The sequence below is a fragment of the Numida meleagris genome, chromosome 3 (assembly GCF_002078875.1).
Source record: "Numida meleagris isolate 19003 breed g44 Domestic line chromosome 3, NumMel1.0, whole genome shotgun sequence".
Classification (NCBI taxonomy): Eukaryota; Metazoa; Chordata; class Aves; order Galliformes; family Numididae; genus Numida; species Numida meleagris.
This window is the reverse complement of record NC_034411.1, coordinates 91,558,303-91,576,464: the sequence shown is the minus strand read 5'-3', so window position 1 is coordinate 91,576,464 and position 18,162 is coordinate 91,558,303. Positions and strand designations below refer to the sequence as shown.

General features: G+C 41.9%; 1 protein-coding gene across 5 annotated transcripts in view; it reads left to right on the top strand.

Annotated features, from left to right (window-relative positions):
• ARHGEF10 (Rho guanine nucleotide exchange factor 10) overlaps window positions 1–18,162 on the top strand; it is a 135,217-nt gene that overhangs the window by 11,576 nt on the left and 105,479 nt on the right. For 2 of the 5 annotated variants that reach the window (XM_021392875.1, XM_021392876.1), the window contains exon 1: window positions 6,270–6,438. The exons of 1 other annotated variant lie outside the window; for it this stretch is intronic. The gene's annotated coding sequence lies outside the window, so the exon portion shown is untranslated. Of the gene's footprint in view, window positions 1–6,269; window positions 6,439–18,162 lie in introns of those variants that run through there. 2 more of the 5 variants (XM_021392874.1, XM_021392879.1) reach the window with 1 other exon arrangement.

Here is an 18,162-nt window from a genome sequence, read left to right as displayed (position 1 = left end):
TGTACCAAAACAATCACAGGCACCAGAGGAAGGACAAGTAACGCCAGGGTCACATACCTTTTAGTCAGGACTGACGCCTTTGTTCTGTGCCACACAAACCAGAGGATTGTGTTGCTGGTTCACGACTGTGACCTTCTGTGTCACACATACAAATAGAAATATGAATACTAGGAGCATTTAAAACAAAATGCTCCAAATTTTATTGAAATCAAGTAAGTAACATCATCTGGAAAAGCAATCTTGTTTCTAAAATTTTATCTTTCAAATTTCATTTCAATTACTCTCTACCAATATTGGAGATTAAGTATCACATTAATTAGAAACACTCTCATGAAGGTTTGTAAGTCAGAGAAGACCCTCACATGCTGCATAACACTTCAATTCTGATGCAAATTTAGGTATGGTTTATATCTATACATGCTACGATAATACACAGAATCATTATGCAGAGATTTCTTAAATGATATTTGAAAACATGCATTTGCTCTAATACTTCTGATGAGTCTCTCATGTAGAATACAGTACTTTTGTCACAGGAAAAATGCCCCCTCCTGAAAACTATTTTGATTCCCAGGCAAATCAGGTTCTTACTATGCATGGATCCTGACTTCTTGTCAGGAGAGAATAAACAAAGGGGATAGCAGAGTATTCTATGGGCAGATGTATTCTATGGGCAGAGCCGGTAATTTTTCCTACCTAATCCATTCCTCCACTAAAAAACTGAGGTCAAACCTGCATTAAATGCAAGCGTGCTGGTTTTACAATCACAGGTTGTCATTCAAGATTCTGATGACAACTGTATCAGAACATGTATCAGAAGCTCTTTCCAATGACTCAAGTAAAATGATACTGTAGATTTAGTTACCACTGCTCTACTGCAAACCCAGTCCTGACAGAGCCACTTTCTCTAAAAATTTCCAGTTCTTTGGTTACTACTGTCCTTGATAAAGTAGCAACCATTACTTCTGTTGTTACTGTTTATCCTTGGAAAAGAACAAACCATTACAGATAATTAATCATAGCTGACTACTAAAACGTGTTCAACTAAATTTTTTTTCACCTCATGACTCAAGTTATTAAGAATATAAATATAGACTCTTATTCCTGTGTTTCTAAAACAATTACTGGAGTAAAATATGGAAATACATTTTTAATCATAAATTAAAATCATAATGCATGCCTTAGGAAAATAAACACAATTTTCATTACTTTGGATCTTACAACAGCAAAACGTTACTTAAATAGATAAGAAATTAGGAAATGCAGCCATTTAACACTAATTAGAGTAAGGAAGAAAGTAGAAATTGCATATGCACAGAATAGCTCTCATCTTCAGAAAGATAAAAATAAAAACAATTGGAAGGCAATCTTTCAAGTAAGTTCTGCACCTAGTTCTAACAGCACTGGTCTCCATTCCTTCCCTGATCTGGAAATGATCAATTACGTCTCCTCTCTGGTTTCTACAGTTCTACTTTTTAAAAGAGTTTTTAAGACTCAAAATAGACAATCCACGGCTTGCAACAACACAGAATATCACGTATAAAATTCTAAGGGAACTCTGAGCATCAGGCACACAGAATGCTTTAAAATGGTGTAAAATACAAATCCAAAAGCCTTAAGCCCAAGGCTCACTTTGGTCCTAGCAGGAGACTCACATATTTGCTCTCTACTTTTTAATAACTTACGATCTCATCTTACTGATAAGGAAATAACATTTATCCCCTTGAAACTGTATACTTGTTATGCATATTTAATGAAATGATCACACGAAAAAGCTCTGCAGTCTTAGAAGATGGTCACATTTTCCCAACGTTTTGACTAGAAACAATATTCGTATTATCTTTGCAATCATTTTGAAAGCATTTCTAAAAAACAGACTAGGGAACAGAAATGAGAGCGAACGTTTGACCTTGATCCCGGATCCTAATAGCTTGGATTCATGGTTCAGTCCCAAGCAACAAGTGCTGTACAGTACAGTAAGTCACCAAAACAGACATTCCCCAAGATAATGCCCCTATTCACCACTGTGTAAGTAGAACAATTTATTTTGCTCTGGTTAACTGCTTCACCCACACATCTGACATTAAGCTTCAGGCTTCCTGACTGAGCAGCTAACGTGTAGGACATGAATCAATGTTGTCCAGTTATGCATCACTTCCCACAGTCTTGCTGAGTCGGGTGATTCAGAATGAAAACATGAATCCAGTTTTTGATTGAAAAACACAGGTTTGCAAAAATATTTTTCAAATTTTGCTTAGTGCGACTTAACATTGTTCCCCTTGAAAGCAACTTGTACTTTCACACATCTCTGGTCTCAAAATCAACTTCAGTATTTTGATGAGAGTAAAAGTCAGATTCCTGACTATAAGAAAACATCCAAGAGATTTAGATCTCAAAAGAAGCTCATAATGCAGAAGTTTCTTCCCATGGGTGCGACTGATCATGACTCCCAAGATTTTGCTCTCTTCAAACTACATATGCACGCAGTGACATTACTGAGAAAGATGTGGAAACAGACAGAAAATTAAATCACAGTTTCATACCAGACCATGGTAAGAATTTGGCTTTGTCCCACTAATGTACATCCATTCTCATCACAAAGAGCACCTATCCCCTCAGAGCAAGCCTGCGGCCTCCCTCTATAATTTCCAAGCTTGGTTATGAGCCCCCAGCAGATCAGTAGGCTTGCAGGACTATGGCTCTCGTGCACTTTTCCACTCTTTAAAGTACTTCTAGAGTCAGAACACAACTTCCCAGTATTACTTTTCCACTAACAAGGTAACGAGGACATTTCATACAAGTATGAACAAGGGTGAAAAGAATATCCATAGTGAGTTCCAGTTACAACAAAAGGAGGTCTTGGATGTGAGAAAGATGCCTCAATCCCACTCTGTAGAATGCATACAAAATGAAAGAGTAATTTGTGACACTATCAGTGAAGCCTCACTCCTTGCCCCACTAGAACATACAAAACATTCAAAATGCAAGATGTACTCAACAGTTACATTCACAGCATTTCAGTGACGGCTGTAACTCCAAATTCACCTCCTATAAGGGACAATTGCGGCAATACATTCTACAAGCATTCAAGCACAGTAAGGAAATGTAGTTGCAGATTAAAAAGTCACCAAGGAGCTGAACTTACTAAAAGACAGTTTCAAAAGTGCCTTCCAAATTAGAGGCCATAAGACGGTTCCCCACAATATCCCTTTTACAGCTGTAAACTACAACTGTAAAATGGACAACCCTGATGAAACAAGAAGTCAGAAGCAACGAGAAGTCACCTGATAGAACCGGAATGAAAACAACTATCCCGCTTACAGAAGGAAAACTGAGTATTGCACACTGCTACTTTCTTCATCATCCACAAAACTGAGGGCAGTGTGGTATTAAAAATGAATGAAGAATAAAACAACGGTAGCTCTGTACAGTGTACACATTTTAATTCGAAATACTGAATCAAAAATACCTCTTCCCCACTGTCCGCAGAATTTGCTTCCTGGCTTGTTCTGAACAAGACTGAAGTTTATGAATTTTTCTATAACAGTCTAAAAATAATTTCTACTTTATATAGAAGCAGTTAAAATACTTCCTGTTATACAAATGAGTAGTGCCCAGTTGCACTAAATTCCATTAACAATTATGAAGTTTGACAATAGTTTTTTGAGGTTTAGAGAACCTTGTTGTCTCCCTTCAAATGTCTATAAACTACACTAGGACCCCTGAACAGCTCAGAACCAAATGCTGGAGTCCTTTGATGCTGGTCTTTCTTCATAATGATATTTATTAGTGCTGACACTAAGTACCTTCGAGCAAAAAAAAAAAAAAAAAAAAAGGAAAGCGGAAGAGAACCATTCCACATGAAGTAATAAATATTAGTGTTCCCTAGCAAATAAAATAAAATAAAACAAAATTAGTACAATCTTTTATACACCTTAAATAAAACTATTAAGCAAATAAACAAAAAGTACTGCTGAGAGAAGTAATTTATATAGATGCAATGACATAGGATGCTAAGAATCACCAAAAGCTGAGACATAGATGCTGAGAGTCACCAAAAGCATTTTAAAAAAGTTGCGACTTCGACATTAAAAATTCAGCCTACTCAAAACTAAGGCTACGTGCCTCATAAAGTTCAGATCTTGGAAATCTTTAGTTAAGACATGCTACAGAGCTACTACATTTAAGGCAACATTTGATGCATTACTGAAATTTCAAGAAGCATCAAGTATGTTTCACAGCACTCTGCTCTGAGAAAGGATCACCACAGCTCCTGTGGGCAGAACTGTGCCCTCTCTGTAGAGAGGAACAGCAGTTCCCGGCCAGGAGGGGGCACGGAGACAAGCATCTCTTCACAGGGAAGAGTGTGCTTCCCATGCTGCAGTGCACTAACCACTGACCTGTCAAATCCAACTGCCCACGACCTGCACAGCTGATCTCAATGCCACAGTGATGACCACTGTACATCGCTATGGCTCCTCTCCATGTTCTGCTGCACACAGACTGCAAGACCTGGGAGATCCTGTTTTGGCAGGTGTTGAGCAGGAACTGCTGGACAGCACGCCCACAGAGTCAGAATCGTTTGAGTTGGAAGGGACTCTTAAGGTTCATCTAGTCCACTCCCCCGCAAGGAACAAGGACACCTGCAGCTAGATCAGGTTGCTCACAGCCCCATCCAGTCTGACCCTGAGTGCATCCAGAGATGGGGCATCCACCACTTCGCTGGACAACGTATTTGTCCTTCGCTACCCTTATCATAAAAAAAACTTTTTCTTAAACCCAATATAAACACATTCTCCAGCAGTAGCCTGCTTCCACAGCCCCTTCTCCCCGCATCCACCTGTGGGTGTCAGCCACAGAAGCCCCATGTGCTGGACACGCAGCGCCTGCCCCATCACAAGACCCCTGTCCACGCCCAGGTAACATCCCATGCTTCATGCACATGTAAATCGAGCCGTCCACAGATTGCACTGAAATCTCACTGCAGAGCCTTCAGAAATATCCAGTTTCAAGACAGTGTCTAAAGAGCTACTGTTCATAGCCAGATAAACACATGTAACTGGTTCATGGGCTCCTGAGCCAGGGGGTGGAAGGAAGAAGACAAGATGGATTAAACAAAGCAAGTCAGACAGATTATCAAGATCAGACTGCCCAGGTGACAGGAGCGGAGGAGAGCCTGCAGCCTGACCTCCTGCAGCGGGCTGGAAGCACGGCCCCAAGTTCCGGCAATAAACCGGATGCCTTCTCAGCACCAACACAAAATCTCTCATTTCATGGCTCACGCAGAAAAATATATATATGCATTTTACTGTGACAGTGAAGTTGTACACCTGATAAAAGAAAAAATCTATTTTTTTATCTTGCAATTAAGCGTTAAGTTCATACCTGCCACCACAAGACAAAAGCCATGCTTAGCTCTGGGTTGAACAAACACCAAAATTAAAGGACAGAATTTAAGGTAGATAAAATCTTCTTGACCGAAGTGAGAAGCACCACCAAACGTGCTGTAAAACAACCCTCTGCAATGGGTAGATTCTTAATACCTGTCCCCCCAAGCACGTACTCTTGTCCACTGGCAAAGCCCACCAGGCCAATGAGCGCCCTCAGAGCCGCTCCTGCAACCTTCTGAAATAACTATACACTCTGGGGTCACCACCAATAGCTGTGTAGCTCCTCCAATACTTAATTACTAAGAAACCAAAGACAATTTTAATACTTCCTTTGGAAAAATAAAAATAAAGTAGTTACTACAAAGTATTTTCCCTTGTCTCGAGAAAGCCAAAGCAACTGCAAACCCTAATTACAAAATCAGTACTGCACACGCGGGCTTTGTTTTTTAAAACAGTGTTGAGCAGAGGTAAGGCAGAGCCGCCCTGCTCCGGGCCGAAGGGCCGAGCGTCGCCGCCGCCCGCACCGGGCGCTCCCCGCGGCTGGATGCCGCCCGCACGAGCAGAGCCCGCTGGAAAAGCGCGCAGCAGAAACTTCAGGAACGGGCACGCGGCGTTCAGCAGCGACCCCTGCGCCCAGCATCCGCGTCCCGCGGACTGAACCCGATCCCCCGAGCCAGACGGCGCTGTCCCGTTACCCTCGGGACTCACCGGCGCCCAGCAGCCGCTCGCTTCCCCGCGCAGCTCCGGCCAAACCATCCACGTCCTCAGCCGAGGGCGGTGGCCGCCGCCCAGAGCCCCGAGGCCGGCGGGGCCCTCCCCGCTCCGCTCCTCCCGCCGCGCTGGGCCGGGAGCTCTCGCCGCTCAGCTCCGCGCGGCCCGGGCCGCGCGGAGCTGAGCGGCGAGAGCTCCCGGCCCAGCGCGGCGGGAGGAGCGGAGCGGGGAGGGCCCCGCCGGCCTCGGGGCTCTGGGCGGCGGCCACCGCCCTCGGCTGAGGACGTGGATGGTTTGGCCGGAGCTGCGCGGGGAAGCGAGCGGCTGCTGGGCGCCGGTGAGTCCCGAGGGTAACGGGACAGCGCCGTCTGGCTCGGGGGATCGGGTTCAGTCCGCGGGACGCGGATGCTGGGCGCAGGGGTCGCTGCTGAACGCCGCGTGCCCGTTCCTGAAGTTTCTGCTGCGCGCTTTTCCAGCGGGCTCTGCTCGTGCGGGCGGCATCCAGCCGCGGGGAGCGCCCGGTGCGGGCGGCGGCGACGCTCGGCCCTTCGGCCCGGAGCAGGGCGGCTCTGCCTTACCTCTGCTCAACACTGTTTTAAAAAACAAAGCCCGCGTGTGCAGTACTGATTTTGTAATTAGGGTTTGCAGTTGCTTTGGCTTTCTCGAGACAAGGGAAAATACTTTGTAGTAACTACTTTATTTTTATTTTTCCAAAGGAAGTATTAAAATTGTCTTTGGTTTCTTAGTAATTAAGTATTGGAGGAGCTACACAGCTATTGGTGGTGACCCCAGAGTGTATAGTTATTTCAGAAGGTTGCAGGAGCGGCTCTGAGGGCGCTCATTGGCCTGGTGGGCTTTGCCAGTGGACAAGAGTACGTGCTTGGGGGGACAGGTATTAAGAATCTACCCATTGCAGAGGGTTGTTTTACAGCACGTTTGGTGGTGCTTCTCACTTCGGTCAAGAAGATTTTATCTACCTTAAATTCTGTCCTTTAATTTTGGTGTTTGTTCAACCCAGAGCTAAGCATGGCTTTTGTCTTGTGGTGGCAGGTATGAACTTAACGCTTAATTGCAAGATAAAAAAATAGATTTTTTCTTTTATCAGGTGTACAACTTCACTGTCACAGTAAAATGCATATATATATTTTTCTGCGTGAGCCATGAAATGAGAGATTTTGTGTTGGTGCTGAGAAGGCATCCGGTTTATTGCCGGAACTTGGGGCCGTGCTTCCAGCCCGCTGCAGGAGGTCAGGCTGCAGGCTCTCCTCCGCTCCTGTCACCTGGGCAGTCTGATCTTGATAATCTGTCTGACTTGCTTTGTTTAATCCATCTTGTCTTCTTCCTTCCACCCCCTGGCTCAGGAGCCCATGAACCAGTTACATGTGTTTATCTGGCTATGAACAGTAGCTCTTTAGACACTGTCTTGAAACTGGATATTTCTGAAGGCTCTGCAGTGAGATTTCAGTGCAATCTGTGGACGGCTCGATTTACATGTGCATGAAGCATGGGATGTTACCTGGGCGTGGACAGGGGTCTTGTGATGGGGCAGGCGCTGCGTGTCCAGCACATGGGGCTTCTGTGGCTGACACCCACAGGTGGATGCGGGGAGAAGGGGCTGTGGAAGCAGGCTACTGCTGGAGAATGTGTTTATATTGGGTTTAAGAAAAAGTTTTTTTTATGATAAGGGTAGCGAAGGACAAATACGTTGTCCAGCGAAGTGGTGGATGCCCCATCTCTGGATGCACTCAGGGTCAGACTGGATGGGGCTGTGAGCAACCTGATCTAGCTGCAGGTGTCCTTGTTCCTTGCGGGGGAGTGGACTAGATGAACCTTAAGAGTCCCTTCCAACTCAAACGATTCTGACTCTGTGGGCGTGCTGTCCAGCAGTTCCTGCTCAACACCTGCCAAAACAGGATCTCCCAGGTCTTGCAGTCTGTGTGCAGCAGAACATGGAGAGGAGCCATAGCGATGTACAGTGGTCATCACTGTGGCATTGAGATCAGCTGTGCAGGTCGTGGGCAGTTGGATTTGACAGGTCAGTGGTTAGTGCACTGCAGCATGGGAAGCACACTCTTCCCTGTGAAGAGATGCTTGTCTCCGTGCCCCCTCCTGGCCGGGAACTGCTGTTCCTCTCTACAGAGAGGGCACAGTTCTGCCCACAGGAGCTGTGGTGATCCTTTCTCAGAGCAGAGTGCTGTGAAACATACTTGATGCTTCTTGAAATTTCAGTAATGCATCAAATGTTGCCTTAAATGTAGTAGCTCTGTAGCATGTCTTAACTAAAGATTTCCAAGATCTGAACTTTATGAGGCACGTAGCCTTAGTTTTGAGTAGGCTGAATTTTTAATGTCGAAGTCGCAACTTTTTTAAAATGCTTTTGGTGACTCTCAGCATCTATGTCTCAGCTTTTGGTGATTCTTAGCATCCTATGTCATTGCATCTATATAAATTACTTCTCTCAGCAGTACTTTTTGTTTATTTGCTTAATAGTTTTATTTAAGGTGTATAAAAGATTGTACTAATTTTGTTTTATTTTATTTTATTTGCTAGGGAACACTAATATTTATTACTTCATGTGGAATGGTTCTCTTCCGCTTTCCTTTTTTTTTTTTTTTTTTTTTGCTCGAAGGTACTTAGTGTCAGCACTAATAAATATCATTATGAAGAAAGACCAGCATCAAAGGACTCCAGCATTTGGTTCTGAGCTGTTCAGGGGTCCTAGTGTAGTTTATAGACATTTGAAGGGAGACAACAAGGTTCTCTAAACCTCAAAAAACTATTGTCAAACTTCATAATTGTTAATGGAATTTAGTGCAACTGGGCACTACTCATTTGTATAACAGGAAGTATTTTAACTGCTTCTATATAAAGTAGAAATTATTTTTAGACTGTTATAGAAAAATTCATAAACTTCAGTCTTGTTCAGAACAAGCCAGGAAGCAAATTCTGCGGACAGTGGGGAAGAGGTATTTTTGATTCAGTATTTCGGATTAAAATGTGTACACTGTACAGAGCTACCGTTGTTTTATTCTTCATTCATTTTTAATACCACACTGCCCTCAGTTTTGTGGATGATGAAGAAAGTAGCAGTGTGCAATACTCAGTTTTCCTTCTGTAAGCGGGATAGTTGTTTTCATTCCGGTTCTATCAGGTGACTTCTCGTTGCTTCTGACTTCTTGTTTCATCAGGGTTGTCCATTTTACAGTTGTAGTTTACAGCTGTAAAAGGGATATTGTGGGGAACCGTCTTATGGCCTCTAATTTGGAAGGCACTTTTGAAACTGTCTTTTAGTAAGTTCAGCTCCTTGGTGACTTTTTAATCTGCAACTACATTTCCTTACTGTGCTTGAATGCTTGTAGAATGTATTGCCGCAATTGTCCCTTATAGGAGGTGAATTTGGAGTTACAGCCGTCACTGAAATGCTGTGAATGTAACTGTTGAGTACATCTTGCATTTTGAATGTTTTGTATGTTCTAGTGGGGCAAGGAGTGAGGCTTCACTGATAGTGTCACAAATTACTCTTTCATTTTGTATGCATTCTACAGAGTGGGATTGAGGCATCTTTCTCACATCCAAGACCTCCTTTTGTTGTAACTGGAACTCACTATGGATATTCTTTTCACCCTTGTTCATACTTGTATGAAATGTCCTCGTTACCTTGTTAGTGGAAAAGTAATACTGGGAAGTTGTGTTCTGACTCTAGAAGTACTTTAAAGAGTGGAAAAGTGCACGAGAGCCATAGTCCTGCAAGCCTACTGATCTGCTGGGGGCTCATAACCAAGCTTGGAAATTATAGAGGGAGGCCGCAGGCTTGCTCTGAGGGGATAGGTGCTCTTTGTGATGAGAATGGATGTACATTAGTGGGACAAAGCCAAATTCTTACCATGGTCTGGTATGAAACTGTGATTTAATTTTCTGTCTGTTTCCACATCTTTCTCAGTAATGTCACTGCGTGCATATGTAGTTTGAAGAGAGCAAAATCTTGGGAGTCATGATCAGTCGCACCCATGGGAAGAAACTTCTGCATTATGAGCTTCTTTTGAGATCTAAATCTCTTGGATGTTTTCTTATAGTCAGGAATCTGACTTTTACTCTCATCAAAATACTGAAGTTGATTTTGAGACCAGAGATGTGTGAAAGTACAAGTTGCTTTCAAGGGGAACAATGTTAAGTCGCACTAAGCAAAATTTGAAAAATATTTTTGCAAACCTGTGTTTTTCAATCAAAAACTGGATTCATGTTTTCATTCTGAATCACCCGACTCAGCAAGACTGTGGGAAGTGATGCATAACTGGACAACATTGATTCATGTCCTGCACGTTAGCTGCTCAGTCAGGAAGCCTGAAGCTTAATGTCAGATGTGTGGGTGAAGCAGTTAACCAGAGCAAAATAAATTGTTCTACTTACACAGTGGTGAATAGGGGCATTATCTTGGGGAATGTCTGTTTTGGTGACTTACTGTACTGTACAGCACTTGTTGCTTGGGACTGAACCATGAATCCAAGCTATTAGGATCCGGGATCAAGGTCAAACGTTCGCTCTCATTTCTGTTCCCTAGTCTGTTTTTTAGAAATGCTTTCAAAATGATTGCAAAGATAATACGAATATTGTTTCTAGTCAAAACGTTGGGAAAATGTGACCATCTTCTAAGACTGCAGAGCTTTTTCGTGTGATCATTTCATTAAATATGCATAACAAGTATACAGTTTCAAGGGGATAAATGTTATTTCCTTATCAGTAAGATGAGATCGTAAGTTATTAAAAAGTAGAGAGCAAATATGTGAGTCTCCTGCTAGGACCAAAGTGAGCCTTGGGCTTAAGGCTTTTGGATTTGTATTTTACACCATTTTAAAGCATTCTGTGTGCCTGATGCTCAGAGTTCCCTTAGAATTTTATACGTGATATTCTGTGTTGTTGCAAGCCGTGGATTGTCTATTTTGAGTCTTAAAAACTCTTTTAAAAAGTAGAACTGTAGAAACCAGAGAGGAGACGTAATTGATCATTTCCAGATCAGGGAAGGAATGGAGACCAGTGCTGTTAGAACTAGGTGCAGAACTTACTTGAAAGATTGCCTTCCAATTGTTTTTAATTTTATCTTTCTGAAGATGAGAGCTATTCTGTGCATATGCAATTTCTACTTTCTTCCTTACTCTAATTAGTGTTAAATGGCTGCATTTCCTAATTTCTTATCTATTTAAGTAACGTTTTGCTGTTGTAAGATCCAAAGTAATGAAAATTGTGTTTATTTTCCTAAGGCATGCATTATGATTTTAATTTATGATTAAAAATGTATTTCCATATTTTACTCCAGTAATTGTTTTAGAAACACAGGAATAAGAGTCTATATTTATATTCTTAATAACTTGAGTCATGAGGTGAAAAAAAATTTAGTTGAACACGTTTTAGTAGTCAGCTATGATTAATTATCTGTAATGGTTTGTTCTTTTCCAAGGATAAACAGTAACAACAGAAGTAATGGTTGCTACTTTATCAAGGACAGTAGTAACCAAAGAACTGGAAATTTTTAGAGAAAGTGGCTCTGTCAGGACTGGGTTTGCAGTAGAGCAGTGGTAACTAAATCTACAGTATCATTTTACTTGAGTCATTGGAAAGAGCTTCTGATACATGTTCTGATACAGTTGTCATCAGAATCTTGAATGACAACCTGTGATTGTAAAACCAGCACGCTTGCATTTAATGCAGGTTTGACCTCAGTTTTTTAGTGGAGGAATGGATTAGGTAGGAAAAATTACCGGCTCTGCCCATAGAATACATCTGCCCATAGAATACTCTGCTATCCCCTTTGTTTATTCTCTCCTGACAAGAAGTCAGGATCCATGCATAGTAAGAACCCGATTTGCCTGGGAATCAAAATAGTTTTCAGGAGGGGGCATTTTTCCTGTGACAAAAGTACTGTATTCTACATGAGAGACTCATCAGAAGTATTAGAGCAAATGCATGTTTTCAAATATCATTTAAGAAATCTCTGCATAATGATTCTGTGTATTATCGTAGCATGTATAGATATAAACCATACCTAAATTTGCATCAGAATTGAAGTGTTATGCAGCATGTGAGGGTCTTCTCTGACTTACAAACCTTCATGAGAGTGTTTCTAATTAATGTGATACTTAATCTCCAATATTGGTAGAGAGTAATTGAAATGAAATTTGAAAGATAAAATTTTAGAAACAAGATTGCTTTTCCAGATGATGTTACTTACTTGATTTCAATAAAATTTGGAGCATTTTGTTTTAAATGCTCCTAGTATTCATATTTCTATTTGTATGTGTGACACAGAAGGTCACAGTCGTGAACCAGCAACACAATCCTCTGGTTTGTGTGGCACAGAACAAAGGCGTCAGTCCTGACTAAAAGGTATGTGACCCTGGCGTTACTTGTCCTTCCTCTGGTGCCTGTGATTGTTTTGGTACAACTGGTCCTCAGGACGGAAACCAAAACCCAGGGTGATGTTCCTGTTTTACCTGTGTGTATTCAAGCCGTTCCCATCACAATAGGCAGAAGAAGCAAAGGCTTTTTCAGCAAAAGTCAAATTCCCTAAGTGCACGCCCAGGAATCTGCTCTGTTTCAATTACTTTTAATCTGTACTGCGCCTCATTTCATAAATATTTGTAGGTCTCAGCTTTCCCATCTGTAAACAGCTTAGTGCTACAGAGCTTGGTGTTTGTTAATGTCTGAGTTAACGTTTGGTTTGGTTCAGCAAGGTCATTCACAGAATGCTGTTATGATCTAGGTGGATGTACTGCCACAGGGGTGGAAGACTGAGTGGGCAGTTGGGCTTAGTGTGGGCTAAGTGCATCGTAACCAGCCTGGAGGCTGGTAACTAGAGGAGTGCACTAGCCATCTGCTGTACAGTGTGGTCTTTTTACTATTTTATGTGACTTGAAAGGTGACCAATCCTTGCTTCTGAAGTTTACCAGTGACAGCAAATCGGACGAAGAGAACAGTGGATGAGATCAACAGGACCTGGGCAGGTTGGAGGAACATTCTGATGGGAGCTTTGGGAAATCCAGCAAGGTCAAGTGCAAGGTTGTGCTCATGGGAAGGAAAAGCTCCTCCAAGGGGAGGATTCCCCTTCACTCAGTACTTGTCAGACCACACCTAGCATACTGCACCCAGCATTGTGTCCACAGCTCACCCTGCCCTGATACAAGGAAGATGTGGATGAAGTGGAGCAAGCTGAGCACAAGGCTGCCATGTGAGGAGTGGCTGAGGGAGCTGCACTTGTTCAGCCTGGATAAGAGAGACACTGAGGGAGTCTTTGTGGCAGCTCACCCCCTCCTGAAGGTTCAAGACAGGATTACAGACAGTGATCATAAATCTGAAATGGTTGGGCTTCTAACTAGGTACAAGAACAATATTTTTCTCTAGGATAAAGAAGGAGTTTTCAGACAAATCTGCAGATGGAATCCTTGCTGTCTTCTTTTTCCTTTCTTCACATGGTGTACTGAGCAGGAATTCAGTCTAGGTTAAGAAATGTTGTAAGTGATGTTCTCTTAAAAAAAAAAAAAAAAAGAAAAAAAAAAGAAAGAGAATGCCGGTCTTCAGCCGTGAGCCATCAGACAAATGGATTCTGTATGCGCTCTGAAAAATGTGCATCTGCAAATCTGACCATGTTTGCATTGTAGCTGGTAAGAAAATTTCCCTTGACTGTTTCTGAGCCACAAATTAGGCTTTGTGTTTATACATACAGAAAAATAAATGCACTAAAAATTAACCTTCCTCTTCCTTTATTATTTTCTGTTCTTGCTGCTCTGTGCCCCCAAAGCAGGCTGTCCATCAAATCTCAGTAAGAATTTCTCAGTGGCAGTTCTGTAGTTAGAGATTGAAGAAGACTCAGTTGAGCATTACACGGCTATATTGAGTATTGACAAGGGCACAGAAGTTTTTTACACATTCTCAGGCTTTGTCTTCACTGTTTTGTTGTTGTTGTTTTGATTTAATTTAATTATTAGGCTTGCAGTCTTTCTCAGAGAAGTTACTTTGCAGCTTGCCTACACTAAGATTTCTTTTTGAGTCACGGTCCCTTGGAAATCTGTTTCCTAGTTGTCATCTTTTCTGGTTTTTATTTTAAAAATACTCACTCATTCTTTCTGCATTGTTAAGAATGAAGAATCTCAATGTCTCTGCAGTTATAATGTACATTTCTTAAAGAAAATACGTGTAGCTTTTACTGTTCTTAGGTTTTAGAGTTGGAAATCTTGGCAGTGTGCATTTCTGTCAAGTTCAGTGGATAGATAGTGTGCCATTAGCTCTGACCACTGAGCTGCCTCATAGTTTTGGAGATGTTTGCTTTGGTCCTTCTGACTATTGTGTAAGTAATGACTTCTAGAAACTAGTTTTGATGAAGTAGAAATGCAGATATCGATCATTATTTGTGTCCTGGTAGCTGAAAACTGGTGGTCTATTGTTTATCACACAATTAGAGGAAATTATTGATGTGCAGCCTCAGATGAGAGACCTAGTCCTGGAGGTCGGAGAGGTTATCAGGAATAATCTCAGCAATGTCATGGGGGGAAACTGAGTCACAGAGAGGAATAATGCTTTTTTCTATAGCCTTTGGACAGGTACAAAGGTCTTATTTTCTTTGCTAGAATTCTGTTGTCTGTGGAATCAGAATTTCAGTCTTACATGCCAGGCCGCCGGCCTTCACTATACAAGTGTTAGGGCTCCTACAGTTGTTTCAGTGGCTAACCCATTCTAAGTGGATAATTAAGCTGGGAACTTGCAGAGTTGTAAGCTCCCTTTCTACTTTCAGTCTGTAAATATGAACGTTACCTATTGCTCATAATAGTTTGAGGGGTGAGGGCCAGGTGAAAGTACCAGGAAGCAGACAGTGGAAATGATGGTCAGTCTTTTGGCCAAAAAGTTTTGCCTGCCACTGTGAAAGAATTTGGGTGTACCTTGGTCTTATTCCCAGTATCTGCTGTGTGCTGGGGTCACAAAGGGGAAAAAGATGAAAAAGGAGACAGTCAGTAGGCCACCACCATGGTCCACAGCACCCACTGTAACCTCTTTACCAGAGCCTGAAGGAAAGAAGGTAAGGAGTAGTGTGTCAGGTGAGAAGCTGGAAGCTAGTGGGAAATGTTAACCTTTGGGTTAGTGAACTTCAAGAGGTTCTTTCTGCCCGCGAGTTTCTGTGATAGCTGTGATGCCTGTAAGGAAGTTGTTTATGTCATTAATTAAAGGTAATTGTGTATTTGAGGAATCAATTTTAAATGAAGAAAAAAACTTTGTCTATTGGTAAAAAGTTTACTTTGTGTCATATGCAGTACTTAAAGCCTGTTGTTCAGCTGTTCAAATTGATAATTTTATGATGTAATACACATGAATATAATAACTCGTGTTTCATGTTTAATAGATTTTTTTTTTCTATTTGCTTCCTTTGAAACATATTTTTGGTATTCTCATAGTTCACTTTCTTAAATGATTTTGTGTTAAACTGAGTGAAGTCTACTCAACACTTGTGGTATTCTATCTGGAGTACAGTGTTGAGTTTGCGACCCCAGTATGAGTGAGGGACTGACAAACTGGAGCTAGTCCAGTGAGGGCTGCCACGGCTCGGGCACTGGGACAGATCAGGAGATGCTGTAGCAGCAGAGTTTGTTTAGTTGTGAGAAAGGACGAAGGCAATTGAATTGCAGTTCTCTGCTCCCTCAGGAGCTGTTGTAAGGTGGATGGAGCCAGACTTTGTTCAGAGGTGCACAGCAAGAGAATGAGAGGGGATGATCACAGGCTGCTGCGAGGGTAATTCCAGCTGGATGTGATGGAAAAGTTCTTCCTGACATGTTTGGTGAGGCACAGGGGCAAGCTGTGAAATCTTCACCTTTTGGGGGTTTTCAGAATTTGTATGGAAATAAAAGGAACCTGGTCCAATTTTATAGTTACACCTGTCTTGAGTGTATGAGAGAACTTTCAGTGGTCCCTTCCAAGTTCATTTGATATTTGATTTCTATGATTATCCCTTAAATAAACTTGTATATCTGCACAGTTTGAGATTTCTTTTAGTGGTTACGACTGCTGGAATCAGTGGGGGAAAAAGTACTGCAGCTACAAATGCCAAATGAGTTTTGTACTTATGGCTGAATTGAATTGCCTGGCTTAATCTCGATTTAAATCCCTTTGATTTCAGTTAGCTCCCCTCTCTCTCAACAGAGAAGAGTAAGATATTTTTATGTATGGTGTTGTTGGAGAATGTTCTGTGAACACTGGCGTGGTTATATCTGGCAAATAAAATGGGAATTATTTTGTCTTTATGAAGAGTATTACCAGAATTCACAATATGCGAACTCTCTTTGCCACTAGAACATGTCTCTCAGGATCTAAAATGCAGAGAAACATCTGTGGAACTTGAAGTTGAATTAATGCAATGTATAAGTCAACTCATAGGGCATTCTTAAGTAAGAAAGTATATCTTTCTTCTTGTGAATAACCACACTGTTCCTATCAGAGAAAGCAGGTCTGTGGTTAGGACTGTAACACTGGCTCTGTGTCCTTCCTCTGCACAATTCCTGTGTAATTTGAAGCATGTCACTGAGCTAGACCAAAACAGAAAACAATTTGAAAGCTGCCATAGCACAGTTCTGTATATGCTTATTGTAAGGATTGCTTGTCAGGAAGAAGAGTATTTTTTAAAATCATTGTTGAAGCAAGTTCCACATGTGTTTAAAAACTGATATCCTGTTTAAAAAATAAAATAAAATAAAAAAGCAGAGGGCCTTTATGCAGCCTTCCTAAAGATGTATTTGGAAGAGGTGCTGAGACTAACTTCCAGAGCTTTGCCAGTTATTGCATGTCTCAGATTTAAAAATCTGTGTTCCAGTGATGATTTTAAAGAATGATCTTCTTTAAAAGAATTCTTTAAAAGAATAAAGAAATAAAAAGAATTAAGAAAAATACCCTTCTCTTCAAACCGTGTTTTTCCCATATTTTGCCTGACAATTTTGGTGTGGCAAAATGCATTCCAGGCCTTTGTAAGTAGGAACACACCTTTGAGCTCTGCAGATACAACCTGCAATGAGAGAGGCTTTTGGAGGGATGCTGTGTAGTAAAAGCACGCAGTGGAGCATTTTGTATGTGACTGACAGATGTTATTTATGTGCATGAATCCTTTCCTGACTCCAAAGTTACTTGTTTTCATCTAGGACTCAATTACCTTCTAAGGCTGTATCGCATTTTGAGGCACTTGTTCCATCAATAGATGACTCAGAAGTAGGGCAAAAACTTATGCTACCCTTATATACTACGTTTCCACTTAGAGCAAAAATGGTTTTTGGGCAGTGTGTGCCAGTTTGTCCTTCCGGATGATGTTGGAGCATTGCTATTAAATACCATTAAGAGGAAGGAAGGAAAATATCTCTTGTATGCTCCCTCTCAGTGTGTATTCAGGAGCAAAGTATGGGAGTGCTTTGTAGATTTATCTTTTCTGAAACAGCCGTACTCCTCTGGAGAAAAGAGAAGGTGTGCATGGGAAGTGCTCACCAGTGTTTCAGCTCTCTTCAGAAGAGGTGGAATTAGAATGGCTCCAGAATTGGAATGGCTGCCAGAATTCTTCAGGTAACAGCCTCTTCCCCATCCACAAAGTTAAGAGTTGTGAATTCTGATTCCCAAATGGAGAAAAACGTCATCAAAACTTCTGATCTTCCTAGGATTTTTTCTCTCATTATTCCCATTATTCCATATTCTCCCATGTGAGAAAGCATCTAGAATGTAATGAGCTCCACCTGGGAAATGGTGAAGAGTGTGTGGAGAGCTTGTGGGTGAGAATAAGGGGTGGGCTGGTATGGCTGACATCATTGTGGAGGCATACTACAGGTCACCAGATCAGGAGGATGAAGTTGATGAGGCCTTCTACAAGCAGCTGGAAGTAGCCTCGCAATCCTGTGTGCTGGTTCTCATGGGGGACTTTAATCATCCAGATATCTGTTGGGTAAGCAACACGGCCAGGCATGCGTGGTCCAGACGGTTCCTGCAATGCACTGAAGATAATTTTCTGATGCAGGTGGTGGAGGAGCCAACAAGGTGGGGGATGTTTCTGGAC